Source organism: Cupressus sempervirens, chromosome 11 (assembly GCF_028749045.1).
Source record: "Cupressus sempervirens isolate cs-2001-9-10 chromosome 11, ASM2874904v1, whole genome shotgun sequence".
NCBI classification, from domain to species: Eukaryota; Viridiplantae; Streptophyta; class Pinopsida; order Cupressales; family Cupressaceae; genus Cupressus; species Cupressus sempervirens.
Genome location: NC_143128.1, coordinates 318,894,563 through 318,916,317, shown reverse-complemented (window position 1 = coordinate 318,916,317; position 21,755 = coordinate 318,894,563).

Here is a 21,755-nt window from a genome sequence, read left to right as displayed (position 1 = left end):
GAATGCAAGATTCCAACACTATAATCGTTTGGCGAGCAGAATAGGAATACATATTCTGGAATACATATTCTGGAATAGAAAATGGGGCTACGTATTCCTGTTTTTTGTTTGGTTCAGCCAAGATAGATAGATAAAATTTTAACGTCCACGAGGCTAAAAATAGCCTATGGGACAGCAAGACAACTCAAGCAGACTTAAGTAGCGTTGTTCGCCTCTTGTGTAGACTGATGATGAGCCCCTCCAATTGCTCAATGTACTCTTCGTTGAACAGGTTATGCCAAGAACTGTCACATATAGTATCCGCAAACTTATCCCTGCTATCCTTGTAGGCCTCACATTCTAGAATAAAGTGCTGTTCAGTTTCCACTTTCCCAGAATTGCAAAATCTGCAAATTCTCTCTTCCCAAGCCTCCTTTGGCCTCTTCCAACGCCCGGTCTCACAACGAAGCTAGTGAGAGTTGGTTCTCAGCTGAGCAATAAGAATTTTAGCTCTCCAAGAAATGTTGGCTCCTATGTACACTTTTTCGAGTTGATCACAAGTGGGGTTGAACTCATTTATATAATATAGTTTCTTCCTTCCAATCTCGCTTCCCCAATTTCTCTTGTAGAATTTCTCCATAACAAAGACCTTTATTTCTTTATTATTTGTGGGGCACATATTGAAATGAATATTCCATTTACTCATCCACTTGATGTTTTGTTGCATCCATGTCCTTTTTCGCTTACATAGTGTGTCCCTAAAGACAACTTTCGGCCATCTATCCTCTTCCATTTTTTCGATTCTTTTTAGATAGCTTAAAAGGCGAACCATAGCAAGTGCCTCGATAGGCGCAGCCCCCATTTCACTTAGCATGATGTCATATGGAACAGTGTTTTTAATTTTAAACTTGCTTGTAATCAAGTGCTTTTGGATTCCTTCGATTTGTTTCCATTGTGTTATAGTAGTGCTGCTGGCCCATAATTCACACCCATAAAGAACAACTGGCAGCACAAGAAGACCGAACAAGGTTTGAATAGTTTTCCAATCCCACAACTCCGCTTCACAGCACCTATTTTGAAGAGCGTAGAAAGCCTTCCATCCACCTAATGTCCTTTTATACCTGCAGCTAGACCAGCTTAGTTTTTTGTTGAAATCGATGCCAAGGTATTTATATTCCACAACTTCTTCGAGAACACTTCCATTGTAATAAAATTCATGTTGATGTTGTTTTTTATTATTAGAGAAAATCATAACCTTGGTTTTGCTGATATTGACCTGCATCCCCACCATTCTACAAAAGCGCTCAAGAGAAGATAGATGGTCTTGCAAACCACAAGCAGATTTGGCAATTAAAATGAGGTCGTCCGCATATAAGAGTAGCTTTATAACAAATTCCCCTAGCTGAATGCCTTCACGCTCTTGCGTGTTTAACCACTCTTCCAGTTTGTCAATATATAAACCAAATAAAGTAGGGGATAAAGGGCAGCCCTGTTTGACCCCGATATCGCTCCTAAAACATTTTGAAATGCCATCTGAAGTTCTGATTTTGACTTTCACCTCTTCGTACATCCTATGAGCAGCAGCTCTGAGATGCCTAGGAATCCCCAATTCTTCCATCCTCAACCAAAGCTTGTCTCTCGGAACAGTATCAAAAGCCTTTTTGAAGTCAACAAAGCAACAAAAAACCTCTTCCTTTTTCTCCCACTCTTTTTCAATAATGTGTCTCAGAGTGACACAGTGATCCACTGTCGAGTGCTTTGGCCTAAAACCAGCTTGCCCTTTAGCACGTTTATGATTTTCTTCTGCCCATTTGCTGATCCTAGTTTCTATCATACTGCCAAAAAGTTTAGCAAAGAGGGGATTGATCATTATAGTCCTGTAGTTGGAGGGATTGTTAACATCACCACTCTTAAAAAGTGGTATTGCAAGGCTGATTGTCCAATCTTTCGGAAACCCTTCCTGGCAGATTTTGTTGAAAATTTTAGTGATGTGCGGTGCAAGAGTTTTCATACCCCACTTCAAATATTCAGCTTGAAGTGCCACAAGGTCTTTTGCTTTGCCTCCACCCAACTTCTTAATCCCTGTCTCTATCTCTTGCACAGTAAAAATATTTGTGGTATCATTGACCAAAGGTGGTTGTCCCACTCCACCCTCTTGTTCATAAAGTTTCTTAGCATAATCAAACCATTGGGTGGCAGTAATATTATTTTCAATTTGCTTCCTCCTTGGTTGGAGTTCTTTCCAAAAACGTTTGGGGTTATTTTTGCCCAAGAAAATTAGCTCCTCTCTCCTTGTGGACATGAAATCGATTTTTTTCTTCTTTAGGATCTGTTTGTAGGTCTTAATGTCAAGGTTAGTTTTATTTGACTCCCTTAGATTTCTCCTAGCCCTCTTGCATTCCTTATCAAACCATGCATTGGCTGGAAAACAATTAGTTTCAGATTTTCTATTTTTTGTTCTCTTGCATTTTGAAAGAGCCTTGTGAATCAGATTTGATAAATCATGACTATTAACACCATGCTTATACATAGGGTGTCCCATACAAAGTTCCTCAAGAGTAGCTCTGAAAGTGTTACTATTTTCTGAAGTTAACAAAATTCTGCCCTGAGAAGGTGGGTGTTGAGGGCCTTGGATTTTTGCCCCAATCCGTCTATCCTTTGCCCAATACAAATTTACGTACAGTGGTCTATGATCTGATTTGAGATCCCAAATGTGCTCTCCAATTTCAACTTCTTCAATATTGTTATACAAATGCTGCGAACAAATTACATAATCCACCACACTTGCCCCGTTGTATGTGTTGCAAGTGAAATTGCCCGACTTAGCCCATCTAGCCAAACCATTACAGATTATTAGATCAAATGTGCCACACAAAGTGATCAATTCTTCCCCAAAATGATTGCAGCCTTTAGCATCTTCGGATATTCTATCCCATGGATGATTTCTCTCTTATGTGAGCCAAATAGGGTTATCATTTACTTCGGAGCTGAAAATACTTGCTTGCCAATTTGTTGTCCTAGCATTGAAATCTCCAACGAGAAGGACATCCCCACGTTGTGAAAAAATAGCAACATCTTTCTTTAACGTAGCATAAGGGTCATTGTGATCTAAACCACACTTTTTATAAATTTTAGATACTTGTGGAGCAAAGTAACAAGCTGCAATCCTGAGAAGAGTGTTATTTTCCACAATTTTGAGCCATATAAATTGTTTATTAGAATCAGTCTTTTCCAGCTGAATGACATGACCTTCTTTTTCTTTTACTAGAACCATTATACCTCCATAACCTTTACCATTTCCCGCTGCCTCATTCCACACTGCCATCTTCCAGTAGCCTTCAAACAATGGGGTCTTACATCCCTCATGCTCATGTGTCTCTATGAGACAAATAATGTCTTTGCCTTCCGCAATAGGCCCTAACCCAGGCCCACATCTCCATGGATAACCTCTGCAATTCCAACAAACTAAATTTAAGGACGCCTGGGTTAAGCTTGATTGCTATTTATTTTGATGCGAAAGACTCAAAGTTGAGTTATTATCGCTAGGTGTGATTATGGATCTTGTTGTATCGCTGCCTGTTAAGGTGTTTGTTGTTGCACCTTTGTTGCCTTCTTGCTGCCCTTCATTGTAGCGGTGGCCAAAATGGCCAATATTTGATGGGAATTCACGAACCTCAAAATTTATGTTTTCTAAAATTAAAAAAAGTGGAATAGGAATACGTATTCCAATAACACCTATTTGGGTGAAATTGCAAAACCCAATTTTTGGACCAAAATTGGAATACATATTCCTATTTTACTTCGTATTCCAATTCCGTTTTGGTGCATCTAAACAAGGAATTCAAAATTTTTGGAATACGTATTCTTATTCCACTCGCCAAACAGGTCGGATTAGGTTTGAATTGTGTTTTAAGGTATTAGGCAAAATGGATATTCCAAACCAAGTTTGATATTAGATTATATTAAGTACTTATTTAATTATGGAATATTTATAAATGTTGATGAAAAATAAGGTTGAATGAATGAAGGAACTTTTATGACATCAAATATTATCTTTATGTTTTTCTTTATATTTGATTTTCAATTATGAATCTTTATAAAGAATCCAATAGTTTTTGGTAGTCTTTTCTCTTTAAGAGGTTAGTATAAAAAACCCTCCTCCAAATTATTCTCATATTGTTCACAAATATCTTGATAAGCAATACTCTCAAAGAAAGTGTCAGCCAGTTTCAACAACACCTTTACAAAGCTCTGACATCATAAGGAATGAGGTCAGGATTGTGCCTTAGGCAAATTTGGCAAAATGGATATCCCTCAATCCCAGACTCTTAATCAAAGAGGTTTCAATCTATAGGCTCATCCTCTCATATCGGGTATCAAAAATTTATTCGTGGTGGCCATCCTTGAGACTAGGTTGCACGCAAGCTCCACACCTCTCTTGGGAAGCCCTGCTCACAGGTCTAAACCTCCATTTTTAAAAAAATGGGTACCCCTCATTATTGATGTTGAGATATCCAACTTTGATTTTGGATATAGTAAGTAGTTTGTAAAAATATGCAATATAATGGAATGTTCAAAGACGTTGATGAGAAATAAGTTCGAATGAATGAAGGAACTTTGATGGCATCTTATATTATCTTTATGTTTTTCCTTAATAATTATTTTTCAATTATGAATATTAATCAAGAAATTAATAGTTTTGTGTGGCCTTTTCTCTCTAAAAAGTTGGTATAAACAACCCTCCTTCAAGTTGTTATCATATTGTTCACAAATATTGTGGTAAGCAATACTCTCAAATTGAAGTGTCATTTAGTTTCAACAACACCTTTGTTGTAGAAAATATATTTCTTTCTTCCCAGATCTCTTTGGGAATTGTCCATCTACTCGTTTTGTACCTTAGATGATGAGACATGGTTATGATTTGTGCCACTAACAATACAACAATCCATTCTTACCCATAATTATCACTTGTAAATAGTTTTTCTTGTCATAATCCTAAGTGGGGTTGATCTCTTTCACATAGTGATTTATTTATGCCCAATTTTCTTTGTATACATAGCAAACCTAGGTTTTTTAATCACAAGTCTTGTTATCTCTTCATTAGCAATGGGACACTTCTGAAAGTCAATGTCTCATTTACTCAACGATTCCTTATTTTGTTTTATCTACATCTTCTTCATGCAAACAAGTCTCTCCCCAATGACCTGTTGGTTACTCAAATTGTTGGTTGAAATCCTATGAGCTTTCCACTCAATATTGGGATCTTCAACACAATTTGACCAACAAATGGGCTTGATCCTTCAAGAATCAAATACCCCTACTCTTTAGGCTCTGCAAAACCTAGGTAGGTGCACCTTCACTATAACCTTTCAAATTGGTTTGATATTTTTATTGCAAACTTCTTGGCACCCATGAACACACCCTGTGAAATCCCAAAAATTGTAACTTCGCAATCACTTAGCACCAATGTTCATGATTTAGCGAAGAATCATCATTTCGCAAGCTCTGGTCATTGTTCCTTCCAAAATTGCAAAAAATTGCAACTTCACTAGCCTATTGACTTTCTTTACCCAGAACTGTGAAAAATCTCTCTTGGCGAACTTTTGATAATATAATTTGAAGGTTCTGTCAATGGCTCTTTTGGGGATGTATATTTCATGTAAATATATTTAGAATCCATCTATCTTTGGGAGACAAAAACAAAATAAACAAAACAAAACAAAAGATAATTAATAATACAAATATAATCATGTTATGACTAAGTTAAGAGAAGAAAGGTTTGAGATATTGTCCATGCACATGAAACTCTTGGATGTTTACATCAGTATCCTATAGGAAGAAATAATGTTTTCCTGCTTTCTCTAACATAATAAAGGAATCTAACCACAAAGCATCAAATTTTCCATGTTTCCCCTTAACTTGATCTTTGACATTCCATTTAGGACCCAATCTTCAATGTTGAACATCATTTCCTCTAATCTTTTTTCATGGATGAATTTAACATGTTTTTGCTTCTAAATGTTATGCTCTAATACTAATCTTCCAATTCCATCCAATTCATCAAGTGCATTTATCCTCTCATCCATAAAATCTAGATTTTCAAATTGTTCATCATTCATATAGCTATATGCAAGTAACAAGTTATTCAAGTCAAGTTTGGCTTCTTTCCCATAAACTAGTGTGAATGGAGAGAAACTAGTAGACCTTTTCACTGTAATTTGATCTTCCAATTATGCTAGATTCAACTCGGTGTCACGTGCTCTCTTATTCTTATCCAACATTCTCTTGATGGTCTTTAGTATGTTCTTATTACTTGATTCAACCTATCCAGTCCCTTGAGGGTGATAGGGGGAAAATAGGAAACAATAATGCCATACTTGCTGCAAAGATCGGAAAAATCTTCTAATCTGAAGCACATACCGTTATCTACAAAAATTTTATAGGGGACTCCAAACCTTGTCATGATATTTTTCATCAAGAACTTAGTCAGAATTTTGCTAGTAGACTACTTAGTTGGTATAGCCTCTACCCACTTAGTAAAATAATTAGTGGGTACCAAAATCCAACTATGTCCCCCACTTGATTTAGTGCTTATCTCGCCTTTAAAATCCATCCCCTACATTTGGAAAGGTTCCTCCACCTACAAAGTTCTTAAGGGAAAAATCCCACAAACTCCTTCATGAAATTCTCTCCAGATGGATTCTTCTTGGTATGTGTCTAGGCAAAAAAGTAATATCCCATCCCTATTTTCTCAATATAGGTCACCTTGGATCATAATATATTTTGAATCCTAGAGCTTTATAGTTCTTTTCTATTTTTTATCCAAATCATCATGCATCTCATATGCTTTAAGTAATATACTATTTCACTATGCCACTAAGATCTTTCAATACTTGCTTCCATGTGTTCAATATTTGTTTGATTTACCTATAAAGCTTCTAGATTTGCATCAGCCATAAGTTATGCCAACCCTTGACTTCTAACTAGCCTAATTACTTAGATGTTGATAATGAACTCTTGGATCTGATTTATCCATCTACACCTTCTCCCTATAGTCTTTGTTTGCCTGAAGATATCTTTAATTATAGCATTTGGTATACAAACAACTATTTTTACACCAACCAAATAAGGTATGAATGATTTTACTATTTTTACCAATGCATAATATTTTTCTCATTGATATCATAATTGAATGATGTAGGAGCATCATGGGTCAATAAGCAATGTTGCTTCAACCGAAAAATAAAATAAAATAAATAAATAGTTTTATGTATCACCTTGTTGTTCGTAAAGTAGTAGTTGTTGCTTGTGGTTTCAGGTTGTGCACCATTGGCATCTTGTTGATATGTATCTCCTTACCCTACATGAGTGCATAAGTTAATGTGCCTTGTGCTTTGAGTTTTGTATCAATTTCTTTGGTCTTTATTTCTTGTGATTTCATTTAGCATGGCATTTTACTTCTTTTGGTGCAATTTCATATGATGATGTGGTATCTTGTGCGGCTAGGAGTTGACTCCTTGATCATGGGAAGACCCATCCTTAACAATGCGTGAACAATTAATGCCCATTACTTGGGTTATGGTTCATTCCTCCGAGGAAGGACCTGTATTTTAATTAATGTTTGACAAACCAACTTGTGGCTTTATTGGCTATATAAGAACTTGGATTAGACGTACAAAACAAAGATGAAGGATATGAAGAAATAAGAATAATAGAGGAAAGTCTCAAGATTGCAATCTTCGAGCTTTGATGTTGTATAACATGGTACTAGTTGCAATCCAAAAGGCCTCACGGCCAGGCATGTTGGATGTCAATCATATTATTTTATTATGAGAGGTGTATCATCAATCACTAAATATGTTCATAAATAAAGTTGTTCTTGTTGTTGAATATGTGTTTGCTTCTGTGTGTACTCTTAGCAAGTTGTTAGGTGATTGGACTTTGTCCTTTTTCCTACTAACCTTGTGTTAGGTGGTATAGGGAAAGATTTCTTTCTTTATGGAGAGTGGGAACATGGAGAGCCTTAATTAGATTGGTTGTAGGGTTCTAGATTTGGAATTTGACCTATAACTAGCAAAAGGTGACGATCTTGCAGGAACTATTGTCAAGATGGTTCGAGGTCTAGGAAATGTAGATAATTCTATTATGGATATGTTGGGACATATTGCAACAAGACTTGAAGTTGTTGAGATAGTCTATATAAGAGGTGTACATATTGAGGATGTTAGTGATGATGAAGAAGTGACCCCTAATCCAAATCCTAAACCTAAGATGGAACAAGATGAGGAAAGGCTTTTGGAGTTTTGTCTAGGGAAAACTCTAGACCTGTTGTCGATGTTGCTTGCTATGATGGAATATTTGAGATGAATGCAGTGTTGGATTGGATCCCTAAAATGGAAAAGTTCTTTGAGTATGAAAGTACCCCTGATAATAAGCTTGGTAAAGATAGTAGTCACCAAATTGAAGTCATGTTTTACTTTGGTGGGATCATTTGCACAATGAAAGATACAAAAAAAGGAAAAGAATAGATCAAGACATGGGCAAAGATGATTGGAAAAATGAAGAAGAATTTCCTTCCTACAAATTATTAAGTTATTATATAAAAAAGAATGTAAAATATGAGACAAAAGGATATGACTATAAAAGAATATACCGAAGAATTCTACAAATTGGATCTCAGATCTAGACATGTGGATGATGAAGTTGAGAAAGTGGTTGGATACCTAATTGGTATGAGGACATCAATTCAAGATGAGATTAGTTATATTAAGCCCGGTAATATGGAAGAAGCATATCAGTATGCCTTGACGGATGAGAACAAGTTGGCAAAGAGACATGATCAAAGACAAAGAGGAAGAGGTGGAGGCAGAACCTTTGGAGAAAGTAGTTGATCTAATAGTACAATGCAAGATAAGGGTAAGACAGGATGGAAAGAGGATCCTAATGGTAAAGGAGGTAATTAAACTAGAGGTAGCTATATTGGTTACTCAAGGAATAATAGTGGTAAGAGAGAAGAAAGATCTTCGTTCAAAGGCACATGTTTTAAGTGTGGATAAGAATTACATAAAGCCTTTGAATATACCATCTAGGAATAAGATTGGAGGTAGTATCAAAAATACTTTAGATCGTGAAGAAGTTGTTGAATCACCTAATGAACTTGAGCATGGTGAGAATTTAATGTTCAAAATAATCCTACAGAAGGAGGAAACTAATGAAAAACCTATTTTGAGAAATAATTTATTCAAGAATAGATGTAAGGCCACTAGAAAATATTGCAAAGTAATCATTGACAATGAAAGTTCAAACAATTTGGCATCTAAAGAACTATTTAACAAATTGTAGTTGTAGAGGTTGAGACAACCTAAACCTTATCATGTTGCATGGATCCAAAAGGGGCATAAGTTAATAGTAATTCAACAATTCCTTGTTAAATTCAAGATTAGAAATTGTTATGATGAAGTTTTGTGTGATATTATGCCTATGGATTGTTGCCATATTTTGTTGGGTAGACCTTGGTAGTATGGCATACAATCTTTGTATGATGGTAGATTGAATCAGTATACTATTTGGTTTGATGGGAAGATACAAGTGGTGTTGCCTTTGGTAGAGAAACCTAATGAGAATCATTGTACCACGGTAAGAGTATGTTTGGTTGAAGGAAATCAATTTGTTAAGGATGTGAAGGAGTAGAATGTTTATTTTGCCTTGATTCCTAGAAAGATTGAGAAACAAGATGGGCTTGAGCATGCACCAAAGATTAAATCTTTGTTGACATAATTTCAAGATATTATTTCTAATAATTCACATGATGGTTTGCCTCCTATAAGAAGTATTAGTCATTGTATGGATTTAATACCTGGAGCTAGTTTGCCTAATAAAGCACCACATAGGCTAACATCTATTGAAAATAAAGAATTAATAGGCAAGTGCAAGAATTGCTCGATAAAGGTTTGATCATAGAAAGTTTATGTTCTTGTACTACACCTATTGTGTTATCACCTAAAAAGAATGGAGAATGGAGAATGTGCACTAATTCCAGAGCTATAAACAAGATATCGTTAAAGTATAGATTCAAATTGCCTATGATGGATGACATAATGGATTGTTTGAGTGGAGCAAAATATTTCACCAAGATTGATTTGAAAAGTGGTTATCTTCATATCAGAATCAAAGAAAGGGATGAATGGAAAATCACTTTATAGACTGATGAAGGTTTGTATGAGTGGTTGGCTATGCCTTTTGGTTTAACTAATGCACCTAATACTTTCATGAGGTTGGTGAACTAGGTTTTGAAGAAATTTTTGGGTAATTTTGCAATTGTATATCTTTGTGACATTTTGATATTCAATCGGACTAAGGAAGAACACCTTGAACATATCAGACAAGTGTTACAGAGATTAAAGGAAGAAAAATCGTTGATTAATTTTAAGAAATGTTCATCTATGAAGGAGGAAATTGTATATCTTGGTTTTGTAATTTAAGATGATGGTTTGAAGATGGATCCTTAAAAGGTAAAAGTTATCCTTAATTGGCCTACACTTGAGAATGTTGGAGAAGTTAGATCATTTCATGGATTGGCAAGTTTATATAGGAGGTTCATCAGAAATTCCAGTTCAATATGTAATACCGTAACATAAACTATGAGAGGAGATAAAAATTATTTCAAGTGGACACATGGAGTGTATAAGAGTTTTGAAACATTGGAACAAAAGGTGGAAGAAATACCTACACTTTATTTGCCTGATTTCACAAAGGTTTTTCAAGTTGATTATGATGTTAGTGGAAATGTCATTGGAGCAATTTTGAGTCAATAAGGAAGACCTAAACCTTTCTATAGTGAGAAGTTGAATGATACTAAGAGAAGATATTTATTTTATGATAAGGAATTATATGCTATTGTTCAAGCTTTGAAGAAATGGAGACATTATTTGATGCCTAAGGATTTTGTGTTGTACAATGACCATAAAGCCTTGCAGTATTCGAGAAGTGAAAACAAATTGAATTAGAGGCACATAAAGTGGATAGAGTATTTGTAGAACTTTTCCTTTGTGTTGAAACATAAGAGTGGATGTTTTAACAAAGTTGTTGATGCTTTGAGTAGAAGAAGTTTACTAACAAAAATGAGAGTTAAAGTACTTGGTTTTGATTATTTGAAGAATTTGTATGAAACTGATCCTAATTTTGTAGAACCTTAGGAACCTTGGAAGAATTAGATGATGAGTAAACAAGATAAGTGGACTAATTATTTCATTCGATAGGATATGATATTTAAGAGAACTCAATTGTGCATACCTAGAGGATTTATGAGAGATATAATCATGAAGGAGAAACATAGCGGTGGACTTGCTGGACATTTTGGAGTTGAGAAAACAATTAAGATGATCTATGACTGATGTCACTAGTCTCAAATATATAAGGATGTGCAGAAAAGGTTTAAGAGATGCAGACTTTGTCAAACAACAAAAGGAAGTAGTTAGAAATTGGGTTTGTATTCACCATTACCTCTACCAAATAAACCTTGGCAAGAAATCAGCATGGACTTTGTGCTTGGCTTACCTAGAACTCAAAAAGGTAATGATTATATTATGGTGGTGGTTGACATATTTTCTAAAATGGATCATTTCATACATTGTAAGAAAACATTTGATGTAGTACATGTGGCTAAATTATTCTTTAAACAAGTGGTGAGATTGCATGGGTTGCCTAAGACTATTGTTTAAGATAGGGATACTAACCTTATTGGATATTTTTGGAGGACACTTTGGAAGAAATTAGATACTAAACTTAAGTTTAGTCCCACATTTTTAGTCGCAACCAAATGGATAAACTAAAGTTGTAAATAGGAGTTTGGTTAATTTGTTGAGATGTTGGGTTGGAGATAAGCCTAGTAATTGGTTTTTTATTTTAGCACAAATAATTTTTGCATACAACAATTATGTGACTAGAAGTACCAAGAAGACACCTTTTGTGATCGTACATGGAGTACATCATAATGGAACTACTAAGTTGAGGGATTTGATATAGAAAGAAAGAGGAGTGTTGAAGCAGAGGAATCTATAGATTTCATGAAGACTTTACACGAGGAGGTAAAGAAGATTCTAGAAACTAGTAATCAAAAGCATAAATAGAGGGAAGACAAAGGACAAAGACATAAATCTTTTGAGGTTGGTGATGAGGTTATGGTTCACCTAAAGAAGAACAAATTCCCAGTCGATACCTAGAGTACACTAAAAATGAAGAAGTTTGGTCCTTGTAAGATCTTGAGAAAATTTGATAGTGGAAATGCTTTTAAAGTTGAATTACAAGAGGATATGGATATTTACCCAATATTAAATATTATTGACATCTTTCAACATTTTGAAGCAGACGAGGAATTAAATGATAACCTATATTATCCCAAGAGGAAGACTAAAAACATTGAGAAGGTTTTGGATAGCAGAATAAGTAAGAGCCCTAGAGGAAAAGACTACACAGAGTAGTTGTTTTAGTGGAAGGATGAACTAGTTGAAGATAGTTCACAAATAACACAAACTGAGTTGGATCTTTTTGATTTAGGTTAGAGCATTAGGGTTTCCTAATGTAGACATCAGTTCTTTACTTACCCTAGGTGTCTGATACAAAAGCATCTTGGGGCAATAAGCAATCTTGCATTAACCAAAAAAATTATTGTTCTATTTTTATGTATTTTCTTATTGTTCACGAAGTAGTCGTTGCTACTTGAAGTTTCAAGTTGGCATCTTGTTGAGGACCTATTTTTACTTCAAGTTGCGTGTCAATTTCTCCAGACTCTATTTCTTGTGATTTCATCCAACATGGTGTGTTATTTATTTCAATGTGATTTCATGTGATGAAATGGCATCTTGCATAGCTAGAAGATGACTCCTTGTTTATGGGAAGACCTATCCTTAACAACACATGAACAATTGTGCCCATTACTTGGTTTATGGTTTACTCTGCCAATAAACGACCTATATTGTAAATAATGTCTGACAAGTCAACTTGTGGCTTTTCTAGCTATATAAAAACTTGGATTAGATGTAGGACAAAAGGAGGAAGCCATGAAGAAAGAAGAATTGTAGAAGAAAGTCTCAAGATTGTGAGCTTCAACCTCTAATGTTGTAATACATGGTATTGGCCACAACCCATAAGGCCTCATAGTCAAGCATGTTGGATGTCAATCATACATTTTATTATGCAAACTGTATCATCAATCTATAAATTTTGTTCATGAATTAAGCTTATTTTTTTGTTGAATATGTGTTTTCTCTTAGTGACTTGTAAGGTGATTGGACTTTGTCCTTTTCCCTACTAGCTTTGTGTTATTGAACTCACTACTTTGCAAACTTCTTCTAAAGAATGCAATAGGTTGTTCATGTTCTGCCTCATTATTTTGTAGCATGACTATAGCAATAGTGTGATAGGATGCAAATGAAAAGTTTTGGAATGGTTGCTTGATGTAATGCCCACCCATAGTTTACTTTTCTGTTATGATTGTCAAACTCTTTTATGTAGGATTTGAGCAATACAAATCCACAAAACTTGAAGAACACCTGCATGCAAGAGCTTGTCACAAAGAAGAAAAGACAAAGAAGATGCAACAGTTTTACTCTGAGAATATGAAAAATATATTATCAGATTGAAAAGATAATGAAATTTATAATAGATCAATCCTTATAGAAGGAAATCAAAAACCTAAAAGGGAAATGACATTTAATAATTACTAAATAATTATTAAATAAAAATGCAAGTGCATAAAGGGAAATCTTAAGAATGGAGTAAAGGTAATTTAATAAATGAAATTAAATTAACCTTTTACTCTAACACCCCCCTTAAGATGAGCAATAATGTTGGTAGAAACAATGCATGAAAAAACGAGGAAACTACAATGCTGAAAGCAAAACTTGGGTCCCAAAAAAAAGGCCTGATGAGGTACCCAATCACAACCAAATCTCTATGAAACAGAGAAATAGAGAAAACCTAGTAAGAAAAACCCTACTCCAAAAAGAGATAGAAAAGGATGCACAAATGAAATATCTCAAGAGACTCTCTCAAGACCATATGTATAATGAAACCCCCCATGATAGAGGCTCGAGACTCCATAGCCCCCCCTAGAATGGTAGAATTCATGTGTTGATGAACATACCAATGTGGCTCCAATCTGAAAGAAACAAAGGTAGTGGACAAGGAGGGTGAAACCCCTAAATGTAAGGTGAAGCTGGAAGTCCTAGCTGATGCTCAAGGATAATGCATGAGAATCCTAAAATAGAATCTCCAATGGAGGTGGGATAACAGGTGTGTTGAATTTGTCATCTAAGAGGAGATGTGTGTCCTCTAATATATCCTCAACAATTGTAGTAGGTGGCTCGATGATTGGAGCTACAATGGTAGGCAATGTTGAAGAGTAATCACGTGCAATAGATGAAATTCGAATAGGAGGTGGAGGTGTAGAAGTCACAACACTAGTATCAAGAACAACACATAAGTTCAAGTGACCTAACTTCACCTCAGTATTCTCTCATGAAGAAGGAGAGTGAGTCTTTGATAGTGGAGATGGTGGACCAAATTGAGAGAAAGAGTATAAGCGGGAAGAATGATCAAAAGTCCATGTAGCAACAATATTGTTTGTCTTAGTATCTCTGATGTGCACTGAATCTCGTGCAAACTCAATTGTCTTCCCTATCCCATTGTGTGTAATCTGATAAATAGAGAGAAGGTTAGAGGACAAAGATGGAACACATAGTACATCATGAAATGTACCATCATCAATATCAATAGAACCTTTCCCACATACAGTCATACCAATATTGTTACCCATCAAAATGTGTGGAGTAGGAGAAGCCTCAAAAGAAGAGAACAAATCTTGCGAAGATGTCATATGGTATGAAGCACCTGAGTCCAGTAACCATCTCAAAGAGTGTGGAGTAGTAGTTGCACATAGTGCATGACCATTTCCTATATGTTTACCATCTGAATGAAATGATGATGAATAAGTTTTGTGAGAAGTAGAAGGAATATCAATGTTGCTCATCTGAAGGAGAGTTGTTAAATCTGAAACCTATTTGGCATAACCATCTAACTTCTTCTCATAGCAATGTGACTCATCATGATTGGGCTTATTACAATAGCAACACTTTGGTCTTTCTGGCTTTGTTTTATCTCCCTTAGGAGGAGGTAGACTTGATGTGATGTGAGGGCTAGAATCAATCTGGGACTTTGTAGGATGTGACTTATGTTTCTTCTCCTTCATCCCAGAAGATGGTTGAGCTACCAATGCATAATTTTGTGAGTCTTTGAGAGAATCCAACCGAGAGAACTTAGCTTGTTCTCAAGTCAAACAATCACAAAAAACCTCAAATGATGGCACAGTAAATCTAGTTCCCAAAGCATCCTTAGCATCCTTGGTGGAATAGAGGGTAGAAGCAAAAATTTGAAAGTTTCCACGAAACTTAAAAAGAATTAGGTAAATGCACTCAGTGTCAGTCTTGGTTTTTTCACAACCCTGCAATAAAGATCTCTATCGTTTGAACTTCATCAAGAAGTCCTCAATGGAAATAAAATAATTTGGTACAAGAGAGGTAAGCTCTACCTCAATCTAAAGTGCCCCAAACTCATTCACTACACCAAACAAGCCTTCAAGCTTGGTCCACAAAGCTAGAGGGGTATTGCACCCATCAAGATGAAACTATAGACTATCAGATACCTGTAAAGCAATCAACCCCATTGCCTCATCCATCTTGTTCTTGTGTTGCATGACCTCAAAAGGCCTCTATAAATTGGGTTGCACTATGTCTAAACAAGACCACAAACCTTTTGACTGGAGAAGTCATGTCATCATGGACTTCCGTGTGTAATAGTTATGAGGGGTTAGAAGTTCAAGACAATTAGAGGTCTTGGCCATTGTTTCAGAAGGTGTTGGATTGTTTTTTGAAACATTTATAGTTTATTGATGTAAATAACATAAATAATAATACAAAACATCGCTTACAATGCAAAAATCAAACCCTAATTGCTAGAAGGAATGTGTATACAAGAAAAGAGAAAAAAATATTCATTTTGAGAATCACATGTATTTTTAAGAAATACTGATGAAAATAATAGATAATCTAGATAGTTCTCGAGAAGAACTTTTTGATGCTTCTTTCGGATTAAAAAATGGAGCTAAAATGAGCAAGTTACACCCTTGGAAAATAGAAAGCATCATCTGACTTCGAACAAAAAATAGGTATCAACTGGAAAAAAGTCCAAGTAAAACCTTCATCATCATGTCCATCTTTGAATCATCTCTCTTGGGCTTCTTTCAGATCCAAAAAACATCTCAGTATGCTCAAGTTAGAGCAAAAAACCCAACAGGGCCTCCGTAGCAAAGAAAAAATTGCAAACCTCCAAAATAAATTGAAAATAGGGCTAAGTCCCCAAGGTTAAACCCTCTGGTTACCCATGTGGCCATAGGTAGGTGGAGTAGGGGCACGGTGGTCTATCGGTGACTCGCCGGAGTGGTGGAGGAGCACTAGTGGTTGTCTGATGGAGCTCCACTATGGCAAGGGGTAGACCATAGGCAGTGATTGCTAGGGGTTAATCAGATCGCCAGTGGTTGCGGTTACTGCTACAATAAACCTTAAACAGTTGGCACTTTAAAAGTGTTTTTTAAAATATATATTTTTTGCATTTTCCATAAATTTTCCACCTTGGAGTGTGTGCCAAAGGTCGTACAACCTTGGTATGTAAAAAAAAATTGGCCTCCTAGTTAACGTTGTACAAAAATGACAAGTTTTATATGAAAATAGGGGTTTTGACATCTTCTAAAGCCAACTGAGAGGTTTTTTTGGCCTCAAAGTGCTCCAAATTTTAGAGACCCCCTATTTTCACAAAAAAATACCCAAAAGCATCCAGATCTGTTTTGTCAAACCCTCGTTCTTTTTTTTCTACAAATAAGAACAAGCTACTATAGGTCAAACTTTTATACCATGTAGGATTTGAGCAATACAAATCCATAAAACCCAAAGAACACCTGGATGCAAGAACCTGTCACAGAGAAGAAAATACAAAGAAAAGGCAAGGGTTTTGCTCTAAGAATATGAAAAATATATTATCAGATTGAGTTTTTTTTTTTTATACAATTAATCAATCCTTATAGAAGGAGATCAAAAACCTAAAGGGGAATCCTAAGAGGTAAATGACATTTAAGAATTACTAATCAATTATTAAATGGAAATACAAGTGCATAAAGGAAAATCTTAAGAAGGGAGTAAAGGTAATTTAATAAATCAAATTAAATTAACCTTTTACTATAACATTTTAGGCCAATTTTCATGTATTGGTTAGTTTTTAGAGATATTTACTTTACAATTATATGATATTATTTCATGACTTGGATTAGAGAAATATCAATGATGGTTACTTAGTTGACTATATTTCACATGTTGTTTAATGATAATGATTGCTATTGCATTAATGATGTTTCAAATGATTTATAATTAATAAATGTGATGTCTTTCATAATGATGTCAGATGATGTTTTAATGATGTTTATTTCATATTCGTAATGATGCATTGTTATATCTGAGCATTTGATGTTTGACTTGTGGTTATTATGATACTTACCCCATACTTACATGTGTATGGTGTACATGTTGTTTTATCTTCTGTCTGACATGTTTGATGTGGTTAAGGGAGGGAATCGTAATCACCTGCTAGTTGGGATATACACGATGTACCACTCACAATCATTCCTTGTTTAGTTTAGATATATTTATATACATGTACATGCTCCTCTTTTATGTAGGATGAAGTACTAGGCATCGATTTCCCTGAATTGCACGATGAGCATGCCCTATTACAATACTTAAATGGTGAGAATGAGAAGATAATGATCAAGTCCAATCCCAAACATAGCCTAAATACTTGTCATGTAAGGAGAACTCGTAACAAATTGTCTACCCTTTTTAAACCCATGAGTCTTTTGTGCGTATGTGGGTTGATTATTGCTTTGGGTGATTTTCCTTATGCATTTTATGAGGCTTAACTTGGTGATTTGTTAATTAGACTAGTTATTTATGATTCTTGGATTGATCATATATATTGAATTATTAAATGTTATTTAGTTTTAAAATGGAATTTGTTTTTGTTAAAATAGGATGATTTTGCATTATTGGAATTATATGGATATTCAGTTAAATTAAAAGATTTAATTTAGAAGTCCTAATTTATAAAACTACATTAAAAGGATTTATAAATTAAATATTAAATATTGTGTCACATTATTATTTAATTAATAAAGATTTAACATTTAGTGGCATTTAAATAATGCACTTAAGTTATCTTTATTAATTAAATAACGAATAAATGCCTTTTTATGAAATTACTATAAATGTAACATGGAGAAATAAATAAAATAACAATAAATGAATATTTTAATTAAAAGTGAATTAAGTGTGCATGAAAGGAATAATTAAATAAAGTAATTATAATTTTAGAGCTTATGGAGATAGAAACCCTAAAAGTAATTAGTGTTCTATATTAGAGTATTTTAGGTCATTATTGCAAACACAAGGTTTCAGAGAGCAACTCTGAGGTTTGAAAAAGAAGGGTATTTTGGTGTTTTGAAGGATTTTGTTGTAGCAGGAATTTCACCTGGCTACCAGATTGTTAGCATTAGCTCGAGGTAGGATTTGGAAAATCGAGATTGAATATTTCATTGGAAAGTATCTCTTTGCTTCGTGTCTTCTTGGTGTCTGTGAATCGAATTGTTGTTTTTAATTAAGTAGATATTTAGATCTTAGAATTTTTTATACTAAACAACAGAGCATGTAGATGGAGAAATCATTCTAAATCTAGCTAGGGTTTTTGACTAAAATTTTATGTTGATTAAACCCACAAGATATCTTGTTCTTCTTTTTTATTAAAATATATATTTTGCTTGCTTAATAAATTTTTAAAATAGTCTAAATATATCAATTTCTGAAAATAATTCTGTTGTGATAGAAAAATATATTTTTAATTAAAAAATATATATATTTACATATTTTTAATTAAAATAGATGATAGTTGTTGTAGGCCTAACATTGAGTCTTTCACTCATAACTATTTAAAAGAAGACAAATTCTTTTCTTTTCATCTTTTTATACATTAAAAAAAATCCTCTTTTAAATCAGTGTTTATATCCTCATGGAAATTGGCGTTTACAAATGCATTCCTTTATACCTTAAACTTTGTTTTTATCCTCATTTATGTGCGAAAGGGAAAGGTTTTCTATATTTATTTTCATGTATAATTTTTCAATTCACTTTTCCCAAGTAGCGGGCATGACATGCACAATATCCTAAACTAAATTAGAAATGTTTGATTGCAATTTCTAGTTTCTTCACCATAACTACGTGGGGCCATATAAAACATAACCTTTTTTTAATCTTTACTCCTTTCTCCTTGAATAATCAGTGGTTTTTTTTCTTTAGGCATGTTCTTCTCCTAATTAATAGAATCTTGGGTGAAGTTAAAATAATAAATATAATTGGAATTTATATGTAGTTTTATTGAAAATATATTTTATTATATATTTATAGCTATTTTAAATTTATTTTATAGTAATGATCTTTTCAACTTATTTAGTCATATTTAATTATTATTTATATATACGATTTCTTTAATATTAAATTTAAATTGTTTTGATTAAGTAAAAATAGGTTTTGAAAGGACCTAGAACCTTTCATATTGAAATGAGAAAAGACTAAGAGAAACTGTGCATTAGCACCAAAAAGATAAACAAGCCATAATAGAAAGCCCTAAAACAACATGAAGAAGAAAAAGATAGCAGAAAAATAATAAAAAGACAACAAGAGGACAATTATAAGGTCTTCAACAGATCAACAACCTGATCAGCTAGAATGTTCATGTTCATAGCAAAAGCCCTTAGCTCATCGATCTCTTTATCATCCATGACCTCAATCTTCTTCTAATTTTCCCTTGTGCATTACTTAGGACCCTAATCCTCCTTCATTTCCTTTGTGCCCTAGTTCTTTCTCCCCTACTCCAACTTATCCAACAAAACCTTGATATTATCAGCAATACCTTTCAAAGTGGAGCAATTTTGATCAACAATCTTCTTCAAAATATTCTTAATGCCCTCAACTCTGTTGTCCAAAAGATCAATCATTTTCTACATGTCCTTCACCATTTGATCAACAACTTTGGTTTTACCTTCAAGAGTGGGGACTCTCTTCATTATATTAGTAACATCTTCTATAGTCTCAATCAGATCCATGAGCCTATCTCGATGTTGGTTTAAAGTCCTCTCATACCTATTGGTTTTGCTAAGTTGATCAAACTCCCTTCTGATATCCTGCATTTTCTCTTTCATGTTATTAATGTCCCTCCTCATCTCACCAGGGTTGCCAAAGATACCCTTCATATACCCATGGTTATCCAAGATAGTACTTTGATTCCGATTACCCTCATCTAGATTCAAATTATCTTTCTCTACATCAACATCATAATTATATTTATCCTTAACATCCCCATGAGACAGATTCTTCTTACCTCTCATGTCCTTCTCATTCTTTTGACTCAGGGGATCATCATTCGAGGAGTATTTTACGCCTCTCTTAGTTTTCTTCTTTTTATTTCTGGTGCTAATTCTGCTACCAATTGTCCCCTTGACAATATTTTTGCCCTTACTCTTCTTCCCTTTTTACTCCTGACTCTCCCCATCAATGTCAATATCCATCTCATAATCCCCCTCATTTCTTTTCTCATTCTTAGAGGGCAAGCCCCCAGGGGTTAGAGTCTTTCTCTTTTTCTCCACCAGCTCTACTTCTTCCTCCTCGGTTTCCCCATCATAGGCCTCATCCGAGCCACTTTCCTTAGTTTCACAATCCAAAGTCTTTGTGATGTCCCCATATTAGTATATAATTTAAATAATAAATAAATGTTTTATATAAAGTAATATTAATAATGATATTAAAATAATAATATTTTTATAAAGTATTATAATCTAATAATATAGTTGATATATTATTAAATTAATACATATTATAAAATAAATAATTTATATTTTGCATATAATATTATAAATATTATTAATATTAATAATAAATAAATATTATATATATTTATATTATCAACAAGATATCAAATTGATATAATATTATATCAATTAACATAGTAGCAAAATGTAAATTATATAAATAACGAATATATTATTAATATGATATAATATATTATTATAATAATATAATACAATTATTAAATTATAAATAATATATATAATTATATTATATTATATTATATTTGGCTGAATAAAACATATAATAATATACATTGTAAGTGTATTACTCAAATTATTATTATATCATAAACATATATATTTAGATCTTGAAACTAATATTGATACAATTAATTGTAAATTGATTTGATTATGAATTGATTGATATATATCAATTCTCCCTTATAATTATATATCAAATACTTTTCAAATAATATAATTGATATAAATTATATTGACCATCGAATAACTTCCAACTATGTCATGGGCACCATCGAAGAGACATGTTAATAACCATACATATTGGCATGTTGGTTCATCACGTTGCCTTGAATGATATTTGTATACTTATTTGAGTCCGATTGCACTGAAAGGAGGAACAACACATGGCTCATTAATCTTTTACGAATCATAGAGATTAAATTAGACATTCGACCGAAATACACCAGACAAGGAAGTACGAATAGCAGCGTAGAGTATCCCATTCATAACAAAGAAGTGGAATCAAATGAAATGAATT